Genomic DNA, 12,282 nt, shown 5'->3' with positions numbered 1-12,282 from the left:
TTGTTTCTTATTTTCTTCCAAAATTAAAATCTTAAAAAAAATTAAATATCTACTATAATGATCATTTTACAGAAAAAAGAAATTTAACAACAAAATAAGTGATCATTTCAGAATAAATATGAACCTTATAAGGAATATATTCAGTTTCACAGAGTGACTCATTTGTTTATCCTCAATTTTCTCTTTTAGCCACAAACTAGTGAAAATTTATTACAGATTGTATTTGAGACCTTATCAATACCAATTCCCTCTGCTGATTCAAACTTCCTATATCACATCTGTCCCAATGTCTCTCTTTAGTTCAAATCCTCCCCTTCAGGTGTGGATTGATCAGCTCCTCCTCAGAGATATCAATACTATCATCATTATATCACTTATAATATCGCAATTTTTAGGAAAAGATGATGAATCTCTTTTTTTTAAGCTCTTATTTTCTGTCTTTGAAGATTCAAAGTACTGATTTACACAAAATACTTAGATATATTGGTAGAAGGAAGTGAAATAGCACCCAAGAAGAAAAGTGCCAAAGAAAGTTTACTTTTTCTTCATCTAATATTTTTATTTCAGAATATTAGGGCGGGACACATGTTTTGGCTACATGAATTGCTTTTTACACTTTGAATCAAAATTATAAGTCTGCCCATCACTACACAGTGTACATGACACCAGTTAGGTGTGATTTTACCCATTTCTTCCTCTCCCTGCCATCCACTTGATTTCTGTTGATTTTAACTACAATATGTGTACATGAGTGTTGATCATTTAGTTCCAATGTAAAAGTGAGTACTTGTGGTGTTTAGTTTTTCCGTTCCTTCAGTACTTCACTTAGGAGAATGGTCTCTAGTTTCATCCAGGTTATGAAAAAAGGTTTTAGTTCACCATTTCTTTTTATGACTGAGTATATAGTGTATATATATATATATATATACACTATACCACATTTTATTAATCTCACTAATCAATGTGCACTTGGGTTGATTTCATATCTTTGCAAATGCAAATTGTGCTGCAATAAACATTCAAGTACATGTGTTTTTTTTGATAAAATGGCTTCTTTGCCCTTGGGTAAATACACAATAGTGGAATTAATGGATCAAATGGTAGGTCCACTTTTAGCTCTTGCAGATATCTCCATAGTACTTTCCATAGAGATTGTTGTACTTTGCAGTCACACCAATAAAGCATAAATGTTCCTTTCTTTCTGCATCCATGTCAGCACTTGTTGTTTAGGGTATATTTGAAAAAAGCCATTTTCACTGGATTTCTTCATGTTTTTGATTTTCATTTCCCTGATGATTAGACATGTTGAACATTTTTTCATGTTTATGGGCCATTAGTCATCCTCTTTTGAAAAGCTGCTCTTTGTGTCCTTTGCCCTCGTTTTTATGATGTTGTTTTATTTTTTTCTTGATCATTTGCTTGAATTATTTGTAGGTTCTGGTTATTAGCCCTTTATTGGATATATAGCATGCAAATATTTTCTCCCATTTTGTAGGTTGCTTATTTTACTCTATTGATTGTTTCTTTGGTTGTGCAGAAGCTTTTCAATTTAACCAAGTAACATTTATTTTTTGTTGCTAGGCTATCTAGAAAAGTTTTTCCAGTATTTTCTTCTGGAAATCTTATAGTTTCATTCCTTCAGCTTAGTCTGTTATCCATCTTCAGTTAATTTCTATGAGTGGTGAGAGGTAAGGAACCTGTTTCAATCTTCCACACATGGCTATCCAATTTCTCCAGCACCATCTGCTGAATAAGGACTATTTAACCCAGCGAATGTTCTTATCCGCTTTGTCAAATTTCAAGTGGCAATACGAGGATTATTTTAATCTGTATTCTCTGTTCTGATCTATTGGCTTATGTCTCTATTTCTCTGCTAGTACCATGCCCTGTTGATTACTACAGTCTTGTAGTATAGTTTGAAGTCCAGTAAGTGATGCCTCCTGATTTGTTCTTTTTACTTAAGGTAGATTTGGCTTTTCAGGCTCTTTTCTGGTTCCACGTAAAGTGTAGAATTACTTTTTCTAGATCTGTGAAAAACGGCATTGGTATTTTAAGGGAGATGAATTACTGAACCTGTAATCATGCTGGATAATATAGACATTTTAACAATGTTGATTGAGTTGATTGATTCATAAACATGGTATATTTTTCCATTTGTGTATATCCTCTGTAATTTCTTTACTCAGTAATTTCTAGTTATCCTTGAAGAGTTCTTTCACCACCTTAGTTAAATATATCCCTAGGTATTTTATTTTCTTTGTTGCTATTGTGAAAGGTGTTGAGTCTTTTATTTCATTCTCAGCTTTAGTGTTTTTGGTGTACAGAAATACTACTCATTTGTGTTACATTGATTTTGTGATGTGAAACTTTGGTGAATTTATTTATTTATCAATTTCACAATTCTCTTGGCAGAATCTATGGGGTTTTCTGGATGTAAGATCATATTATAAGCAGAGAACAATAGTTTGACTTCTTTCCCCATTTGGATACCTCCTTGATTTCCTTCTCTTGCCTGATTCCTCTGGCTAGAACTTCCAGCACTATGTTGAATAGAAGTGGTGACTGTGGGTAGCCTTGTCTGGTTCCAGTTCTAAGTAGGAACGTGTTCACTTTTCCCCATTTATTATGTTGTTGGCTGTTGGTTTATCAGGTATGCCTATTATAATTTTGAGGTATGTTCCATCTAAGCCTACTTTCTTAAGAGTTCTTACCATAAAAGGGTGCTGAATTTTTGTGAAAGGCTTTCTCTCATTTATTGAGATGGTTTTACGGTCTTGATTTTTGCTTCCATTTCTGTGATGAATCACATTTATGAATTTAAGTATGTTGAACCATCCTTGCATCCCTGAAATAAAGCCATTTGACCATTATTATTTTTTTTTTTGATGTGCAGCGGAATTTGGCTTGCAGAATTTTGTTGAGAATTTCTGCATCTATATTCATAAGGGATTTTGGTCAGTATATTTCTTGTCCTTTCCACCTGGTACCAAGGTGATACTGGCTTCCTAGAACAAGTTAGGGAGAATTTCTTTCTTCTCTATGTTGTGAAATGATTTCTGCAGTATAGGCTTTCTAGGACTAGAAAATTTGGCTGTGAAACCATCTGCACCAGGACTTTTTCTGTTGGAAGATTTCTTATTGTGGCTTCAATTTCATTACTTGATATTGGTCTGTTCAGGAATTATATTTCTTTCTGATTGAGCCTAGAGAGATTTTGCATTTCCAAGAATTTGTCCATTTCCTCAACATTTTCAACTTTATATGCATAAAGGTTTTTGTAGTACTCAGAGATGATATTTTGTATTTCTGTGGAATCAGTTATACTATCTCCTCTTTCACTTCTAATTCAGCTTACTAGGGTCCTTTCTTTTTTGTTTCTGGTTAATCTAGTGAAAGGTACATGCATTTTGTTTGTCTTTTCAAAGAACCAACTTTTGTTTCATTAATCTTCTGTGTGATTCTTTTGTTATTCATTCCATTTACTTCTCTCACCTTAGTTATTTCTTTTCTTCTTCTGGGTTTGAGATTGGTTTGCTCTTCCTTTCCTAATTACTTGAGATGATTCATTAGATTATTGCTTTATGATCTTCCCATCTTTTTGATGTGGGCATTTAGGACTATGAATTTTCCTCATAGGACTATTTTTGCCAAATACCACAGATTTTGATAATTTGTGTCCTTCTATCATTAAGTTTGAGGAATCTTTTGATTTCCATCTTAATTTCCTCCTTGACCTAATAAGTGTTCAACATTAGGTTGTTTAATATTTATTATTTTATGTAGAGTTGAGTGCTTCCATTGGGATTGATTTCTAATTTTATTCCATTGTGGTCTGAGAAGATACTTAGCATAATTTCCATCTTTTTTAATTTGTTGAAGCTTTTATTTATTTATTTATTTATTTATTTATTTATTTGCTTAAGAGTGATCAATCTTAGAGAATGTTCTTTGTGCTGATGAAAAGAATATATATTCAGTAGTTTGGGGGTAGGATGTTCTATAAATGTCTGTTATGCTCATTTGTTCTAGAGTTCCATTTAATTCCAGTGTTGCTTTGTTTGTTTTCTGCTTGGAGGATCTGTCCTGTTTTGTTAGTGGAGTGCTAAAGTCTCCAGATCTCACAATGCTGCTATTTATTACTCTAGTTAAATTTGGCACACCTATGTTAGGTGCATAAATATTTAGGATTCTTATGTCTTCTTGTTGAGGTGCTCCCTTTACCATTCTATAATGACCATCTTTGTTTTTTTGTTTTTTTTTTTTTGCTATTATTGATATAAGAATGGCTACACCAGCTTTCTTCTGGTTTCCCATCACTTGGAGTTTGAATGAGTCTTTGTAGGTTAGATGTGTTTCCTGAAGACAGTCTGATGGATTTTCCTTTGTAAGTTACCTGGTGTTTTCCTCTTATGGCTTATAGGAGTTCCCCTTTTGTGCTAACTTTGGCCAGCCTGATGACCTATGTGTTGGTTGATTGCCTCTTTGGGGTGAATCTCCCAGGAGTCTGTTGAACTTCTTGTACCTAAATATCTAACTTTCTAATAAGATCAGGAAAGTTTTCCTCAATTATTCTCTCAAATAGATTTTCCAATCCTTGTGTATTATCTTTGTCACCCTCAAGGATGTCTATGCTTATCATGTTGCACTTCTTTTCATAATCCTATATTTCTTGTAGTCATTGTTCATTCCTCTTATTTCTCTGTTATTTGGTTTTAACTGACTTGTTTAATTAAAAGGTATTGTCTTCTAGCTCTTAAGATTTTTCTACTTGGTCTAGCCTGTTCTTATGGCTTTCCACTGTGTTTTATACTTCTTTGAATTAATTACTCATTTTCGGAAATTCTGGGGTTTTTTTAATGATTTCTTTAGAGATTTTTTCATTCATTTCCTATATTGTTTTTTGTGGTTTCTTTGTGTTGGGTTTGTATAATCTCTTGTATTTCTTTGAGTTTCCTTATAATACATGTTCAAAAGTCTTTATCTGTTATTTCACTGTAGGAGTTTCTGTTATATTTTGTCTGTGTCATTTTGCTTTGATTTTTCATATTTCTGGAATTATTTCACTAATTCCTTACATCCGGCCTCTTGATCAAGACCTGGGGAATTCCAGCCCTGGCTTCTAGGCCTATGTCCAGGTCCCCAAAGACCAATCCCTGAGCATACAAGGGAGGAGTGTGCTGGTCCTAAGTTGCCTGTTTGATGTTCTAACAGATTTGATAAACTTCTTGGGTTACTTCTGACCTGCTGTCTTAACCTCTTCCCACCAGTGTGAAATGAGTTATGTCCTGTAGCTAAATCCTTGAGATGGTAGCTGGTACTTGTGAACGTGAATTGGCCACACCCTAATTGCTTTAGATCTGAGGTGCTATGCTTAATTATAGAATAGTTTCCTCTGTCATCGGTTGATGTTACAAACTGGTTTGTGACCTCTATGCCACTGTCCAATTCTATCACATTGGGTGTAACAAGAATTATTAAAATATCCAACAAGACAATAAACTGTTCATAAGACAGCAGGTCAGAGGTAACCCAAGAGGTTTATCAAATGATTTATGTCCTCCAGCTAAATCTTTGAGATGGTAGCTGGTACTTGTGAACATGAATTGGCCATTCCCTTACTGCTTTAGATCTAAGGTACTATTCTTAATTTTTCTTCTTTTTATTTATTTATTTATTTTTACATGTGAAACTAAGGTACTATTCTTAATTATAGAATAGTTTCCTCTGTCATTGGTTGATGTTACAACCTGGTTTGTAACCTCTATGCCATTGTCCAATTCTGTCACATTGGGTGTAACAAGAATTGTGAAAATATCCAACAGTACAATAACCACTTCATAGGTCTGTTTGATTTTTAAGGACCGTAAGATAATAATCTTGGTCAAGTGGTCCTGATAATATAAAATAAACTTGAACTGACCATTACCAAGCATTTGACTGCATGTCAAGTATTTCAGTTTGGCATCTGGAGTCCAGGTCCTTAAAAGTCAGAGGGTTGGATGCAAGGCTTCTCTTGGGTACTGGATTCTTCTGGTGCCACTGTTCACAAATAGATATGAGACAATGACTTATTTGGTGACATTCCTGTATTTTCCTTGCACCTCCTTAAGCATGTGTCCCACCATGTCCAATACTGAGATGTATATCATGAAGAATACCAAAACCCTCTTGTTCATGTACATGATACTGTATTCAACCTCATTTCTCTGTGACTAGCCTCGATTAGTTTTTCTTTGTCTGGTACAGGGATCACATTATATATTACTACAGGGTGATAATCATGTGATTGATGTCTTCCTCCCCATTGCTTTAGCTTCTTTGACTTCCTTTATTGTTTGCAAGTACTTTTCTTTGGAAAAAACCTTGCTGTTGTAACTTCTGCTTTTTAGTAACTTTGTTATGCTTATAAGAAACTTTTCTTTCCTGGTACCTATTTCCATTTCCATTTCACCTGCATTTGCAATGCCAGGTGGATCATTTCCGGCTTTCTGTGGCATCATGGAGGACTGTAAGAAGGATCCCTGTGGGGACAATGTTTTCATAACTGTCCAGCATTGTATCTCTGTAGCAGTCCTTTTGAGAAGCTTCTAAATACTTACAATCTTTGGTCATATCCTCAAGTGTTTTGTTGCCTCCAGAAGCAGCACTGGCTAGTGCTATGGGGAGTTGCATTCAGTCTTGGGGCCAGAGCTAACAAGCAGCTTTAATGGGGCAGATTGCTTGGTTTTGCATTTTTAGTGGACTAATTCAGAAGAATACAACCCAGAAGGTAAGATTCAGGCTTATACCAGGCTGCATCCCTTTGGGCAAATGAATACAATGCTGAATGTGAAAGTTGTTAGAAAAGCATTTGTCAAATACAGAGCTTAAAGATATATCACAATAGAGCAGCAGTACAGTGGTATGGCTAAATCTAGCCTTGGGAATTCAATTTTTTGACTGTTCCATTTGTTGACTGACTAAGGCAAAGTCTCGGGGCCTTCAGTTTCCTCTTCTATAAAATAGGGAGAATACCAGTATCCATCACAGTGGGTTGCTATGAAGATTCAACAATAATGCAGATAAAGCACTTAGTACAGCAGTTGCGCACCTTCCACAAGAGCCGAGCCATCCTCTCCCAACTTTCCCAATATTAACTCCTACTACCTAGCTCCATAGTCATCCAACCAACCCACCTGGCCCAGGGGGGAAGCTTCAGGATGAAGAAATGAGCTGGGGATGGGCCACTAAAGGAAAGGGCCAGTAGCTGGAAGGTGACGAGGATGCCCCAGGGGCCACAACGTCTAGGAGCCTCCTATCCACCCACCCCTAAGCCCTGCACTCAGCCTGCTCTACAGTAAATTTTTTGTAAGTTCCTTATCAGTGGCTTTTAAAAGGATGTATATTTGCAGATGTAATGTGTAAGGTTTATGTATGTCCACTAGGTCAAGACCATTCATCATGCTCTTTGAATCTACTGCATCTGTACATTTTGTCTGCTTGTTATGTACAGTAATTACTGAAAGAACTATGTTAAAATCTTCCACTAGTATTTTAGATTTGTACATTCCTCCTTGCAGTTCTGACAATTTTTGATTTTTTTTTTTTTACTTTGAGACTGTTTTTAGTACATAGAAATTTAGAACTGCTAAATTCCTGAGGTTTTAATTTTTTATTATATAAAATAACTCTCTTTTCAACTAGGTTCCTAGCAGCTCACTGAGAACCTTCAACCACTGGACATGCTGGAAGGACAAACATCCAGAAGGCCGTTTTTCAGAAACCTGAAAGATAGTACAGCAAAACCTATGATGCCAGCTTTCTGCAGTATTAAGAATGGCCAATTCTGGGTGGTGCCTGTGGCTCAGTGGGTATAGCACTGGCCCCATATACCAAGAGTGACAGGTTCAAACCCGGCCCTGGCCAAACTGCAACAAAAAAAAGAGACAGGTGTTGTGTTGGAGGTTGCTGTGAGCTGTGTGATGCCACGGCACTCTACTAAGGCAATAAAGTGAGACACTGTCTCTACAAAAAAAAAAGAAGAAGAAGAAGAAAAAGAATGGCCAATTCTATGGAAGTTTCTGAGAGCCATTGTAAGTCACCATCACCATTAATCTCAAATGTCTACAACACTGAGGAAACACAGGGATTTCTGGGACTATCAAGCTTTTGGAATATGAGAAAGTGTACAATTTTTTGTCATGTGAAAACATATTTTAAATCAATTATCACAATGATTTCACATAAGAAATTATATGTTAATGGGGCAGTGGCTGTGGCTCAGTGAGTAGGGTGCCACCCCTACGTATCAAGGGTGGCGGGTTCGAACCTGTCTCTGGCCAAACTGCAAAAAAATAGCTGGGCATTGTGCTGGGTGCCTGTATTCCCAGCTAGTCAGGAGGCTGAAGCAAGAGAATCACCTAAGCCCAGGAGTTGGAGGTTGCTGTGAGCTGTGACACCCCAGCACTCTACTGAGCATGACAAAGTGAGACACTGTCTCTAAAAAAAAAAAAAGAAAATACATGTTAATGACAGTATAGTGAAGACATAGTCTCAAAATAAATAAAAATTCTAGCTCAAATAAATTTAGTTGTATGCAAAGTCATATTTCATTATTTTTCTCATTTTGCTATAATCTGATAGAAACTCATTGGGGTCAGGAGGAAGCTCATTCTACAGCAGCACTGGTCCCAGACTGCATTTTGAATCACTGATCCACTACAGGTTTTCCCTGATGCTTCAATCCCTCCTCCAGCTTTCCAGTCCCAGTGTCATTCCTGTTCCATGAACATAAATATTGCTCATTTCTCACCTCCCTCTCTAGTGGTACAGATCATTTCCTCCTAGGTGTTACCTCAACACCATGCCCTTTTCACTGTATACAAGTCTTACATAACAGTTCTTAGGAAAAGGCTTTAAGGCACTATGTTTGTTTGTTAAGCTAATACTTTCTGGCAATGAAAAGTATTCAGTTACATATTTCCAGATACACTCATAAAAGAAAATAGAACTGTACCCAGACCCAAGACAAATATTCACAAAGTGTACACCTCCTATAACACCATATTTAATACTTTAATATCTCCCATACTGAGTGCATCTTCATTCAATGGAATTTCCTACTTTCTATTTCATCTGGAGTAGCACGTAAAATAATAGAGCATTTTATGAATGGTATCTTACATTTGATGAGAAGTCTAAGCTCTGACATTGACAGAGAGGTGGTACACTGGAATGAGAACTTCCTGTAAGCCCAGAGACTTGAGGTCTAGGCCAGGATCTGGTTCTAATTAGATCTGTGACACTGGACAAACCACTACATCCTTCTAGATTTCAGTTTCCATGTAATTAAAATGTGGATAACCAGCTCTACCTCACAGGATTGTTGTAAGGAGAAAAGTGACAAGAGAAAAATGAGAATGTATGTAAGCATGTGAAAAGCAAAATTATGAGTAAGAAAAGTGATTTCAAAAACCTTGTCTATTTTTCTGCCATTTCTGTGAACACCTCTCCTCAAAAGGGAAACCCAAAATTCAATCAAGTGTGTGTAGTGCTCATATTGCCTATAAGACTGTCTCCTATGTACCAAGGAAGACTAGCACACTGCATGTTTATGAGAGGATTCAGAAGATATTTAGTGGAGGAAAGAGAAATTAAGTGTTTGCCATCACAAGAATAGACCTTAACCAGGACTAAAACTAGGATATGCTAGGGATACAGTGCTTAGAACACAAGTTCAATGTTTGGTGTTCTAGGAGACTCTACCAGAAACAAATTTAATATTCCAAATTGTATTACTTCATCGTTTTTTTTTTTAATTTTGAGATCCTCATCACATATTAGTTGACACATTATTGACTTTTGGTCGGCATTAAAGTTTTACTTTAAGACCAGGCATGGTGGCTCACACCTGTAATCCTAGCACTGAGACACCAAGAGGGGAGGATCTCTTGAACTCATGAGGTCTAGCCTGAGCAAAAGGGAAACACTGTCTCTACAAAAAGTGAAAACATTCCTCAGGCCCAGTGGCCAGCACTTATATTTCCAGAATAATTACAATACAGTATAAGTAATATACTCCCACTCTCCATCTCTTTTTCTCTTGCACACAAACAAAATATCTCATCATGCTGTATTCACCTGTTTTCAGATCATGATTGAGCATGGGTAACTGAAACTGGAGGAAATAAAATCATGACAACTGGCTGGAGGCTATTTGTATAAACCTGTGGATGCACAAAGAACTGCTGCCCCTCTCAAGCCGGCATCCCTAGGGATGATCTTTTTGTGATGGTATACCATCGGCAGCTAGAATAGCTAAAGGAAAGAAAATCAAAAGGACTGTGAAATTAAATCAGGGAGAGAGAACAATAGAACAGAATAGAGAATTCAGAGGTAAAACCAGCTGCCTACAGCCAGCTGATCTTTAACAAATCAGATGACATACACACAGGGAAATGAAGCCCTATTTAAGTACATGGTCCTGGGAAATTGGACAGTCAATTATTCTGCCACATGCAGAAGATTGAAACAGGACCCCCATTCTCACCATCCACTATAATTAATAAAGGTGGATAAAAGGTTTGAATATAAAGCATGAAATCATAAGAATTCCAGAGGAAAGTGTAGGAAAAAGTATTGTAGACATTGGTCTAGCAAAGAATTTATGACTAAGACCCCAAGGCAATTACAGCAGCAACAAAATAAATAAATGAGGTTTGAATAAATTAAAAACCTTATGTAAAATAATTATGTGTCTCATACCCCCATCCCCACTTACTCACCAGATGCAGCTGTTTTTATCTCTTTTACCTATTTCTGGTGCTCGTTGCTATTGTCTCTAAGTCACTGTTTTTCAACACAGGCTGTCATTAGAATCACCTCTATGAAACGCATGTGCCTCACCTGCCAAGATTCTGCTTTAATTAGTTGTGGTGGCATCAATATTTAATTTTGTTTTGGTTGAGGACATAGGAGTTTGATCTTTTGAAACCGACTTAGGTTTGTTTTATGATCCACTATGTGGTCTAAATTGGTGAATGTAGCATATGCATCAAATAGATTGTGTATTCTGAAGTTACTGGGAATAGTTGTCTTTTAACTGTCAAGTAGATTGTTTTAAATGTTAACTAGATTAAGGTGGTTGATACTATTGCTCCTGCCCTCTATATCCTTATTGATTTTTGTGCTTTTTGTCTTATTAAATACTATTAAAATCCCCAACTATAACTGTGGAAAAAAATTAATTAAAAATCTTTTACACAGCTGAGGAAATAATCCACAGAGCAAATTGACAACCTGCTAAATGGAAGAAAATCTATAGATTTTCTATTTTCATTATAAAGACAAAGAAAAATAAGGAAAAGGCCTAGGAAACCAGAATAATCAAAACAATTATAAGCCTGGAATTCTCTGTGAGGCTTTGAGCTCCTTCTTGAGAGGTGAGCATGGATTCCAGAAGCCTTTCAGGGCAACCAAAGGCAAAAGAGAAGGTCACAGAGGCCTCGAGAAGCCAGCACCACATTGTCCAGTGTCACAGTCTGTGTCCACCAAATTAATGAAAGAAAAAGCACAACTTCAAAAGCCCACTGCTACTATAAGAAAATGCTGAGACTTCATTTCCATGACATTAAGGACCCTGATGTTAATAAACCCACCAAAATGAATGTCGGGCCAGGGTGTGGAAAGAGTGAGTTTGTTTCAAGCCCTTCAGTGAAGGTGGTGTGAGATGCATAAACAACATCTCCACAAAATGGCCCGTGATGACCATCCTCAGAAAATAACCACTGCAGCATAAATGCAGGCCTTTCTCACTACTATAGACGGCTTGTACCACAGAGTGAAATAGACATAGGGACTCTACCCTGGTGAATAAACTGCTTTCTAAAATTCAAGATACTTGAGTGGAAGGGAGAACATTGAAGATCATGTCACATAAAGAGAAAGAAGATTGAATAAGGACTTGGAGGGTGTATTTGATCAGATATCACATTAAAATTACCAGCCTTGATCCCTCTCTCTCAAACCCCACATCCTATCAGTCAGCCCTACCTTCAGATAACCTTAACCTGACAACTGCTCACACCTCCACTTTTGTCACCTTCATCTGAGCCACTGGTGTCACCTACCTGGGTGCAATACACTTCACTGGTCTCTGCTTCTGCCCTTGGCAATCTTCAAAATGTCCTCAACACAACAGCCAGAAAAATCTAGTCACAGCAGGCTGCTGTCCTCCCCCAAGCTCTCTGAAGACTTCTGGTTTGGCCCAGAAGGCCCGTAAGACCCTTCACAACCTGTCCTGTT

The sequence above is a fragment of the Nycticebus coucang genome, chromosome 10 (assembly GCF_027406575.1).
Source record: "Nycticebus coucang isolate mNycCou1 chromosome 10, mNycCou1.pri, whole genome shotgun sequence".
NCBI lineage: Eukaryota > Metazoa > Chordata > Mammalia > Primates > Lorisidae > Nycticebus > Nycticebus coucang.
This window is presented reverse-complemented; position numbering follows the sequence as displayed.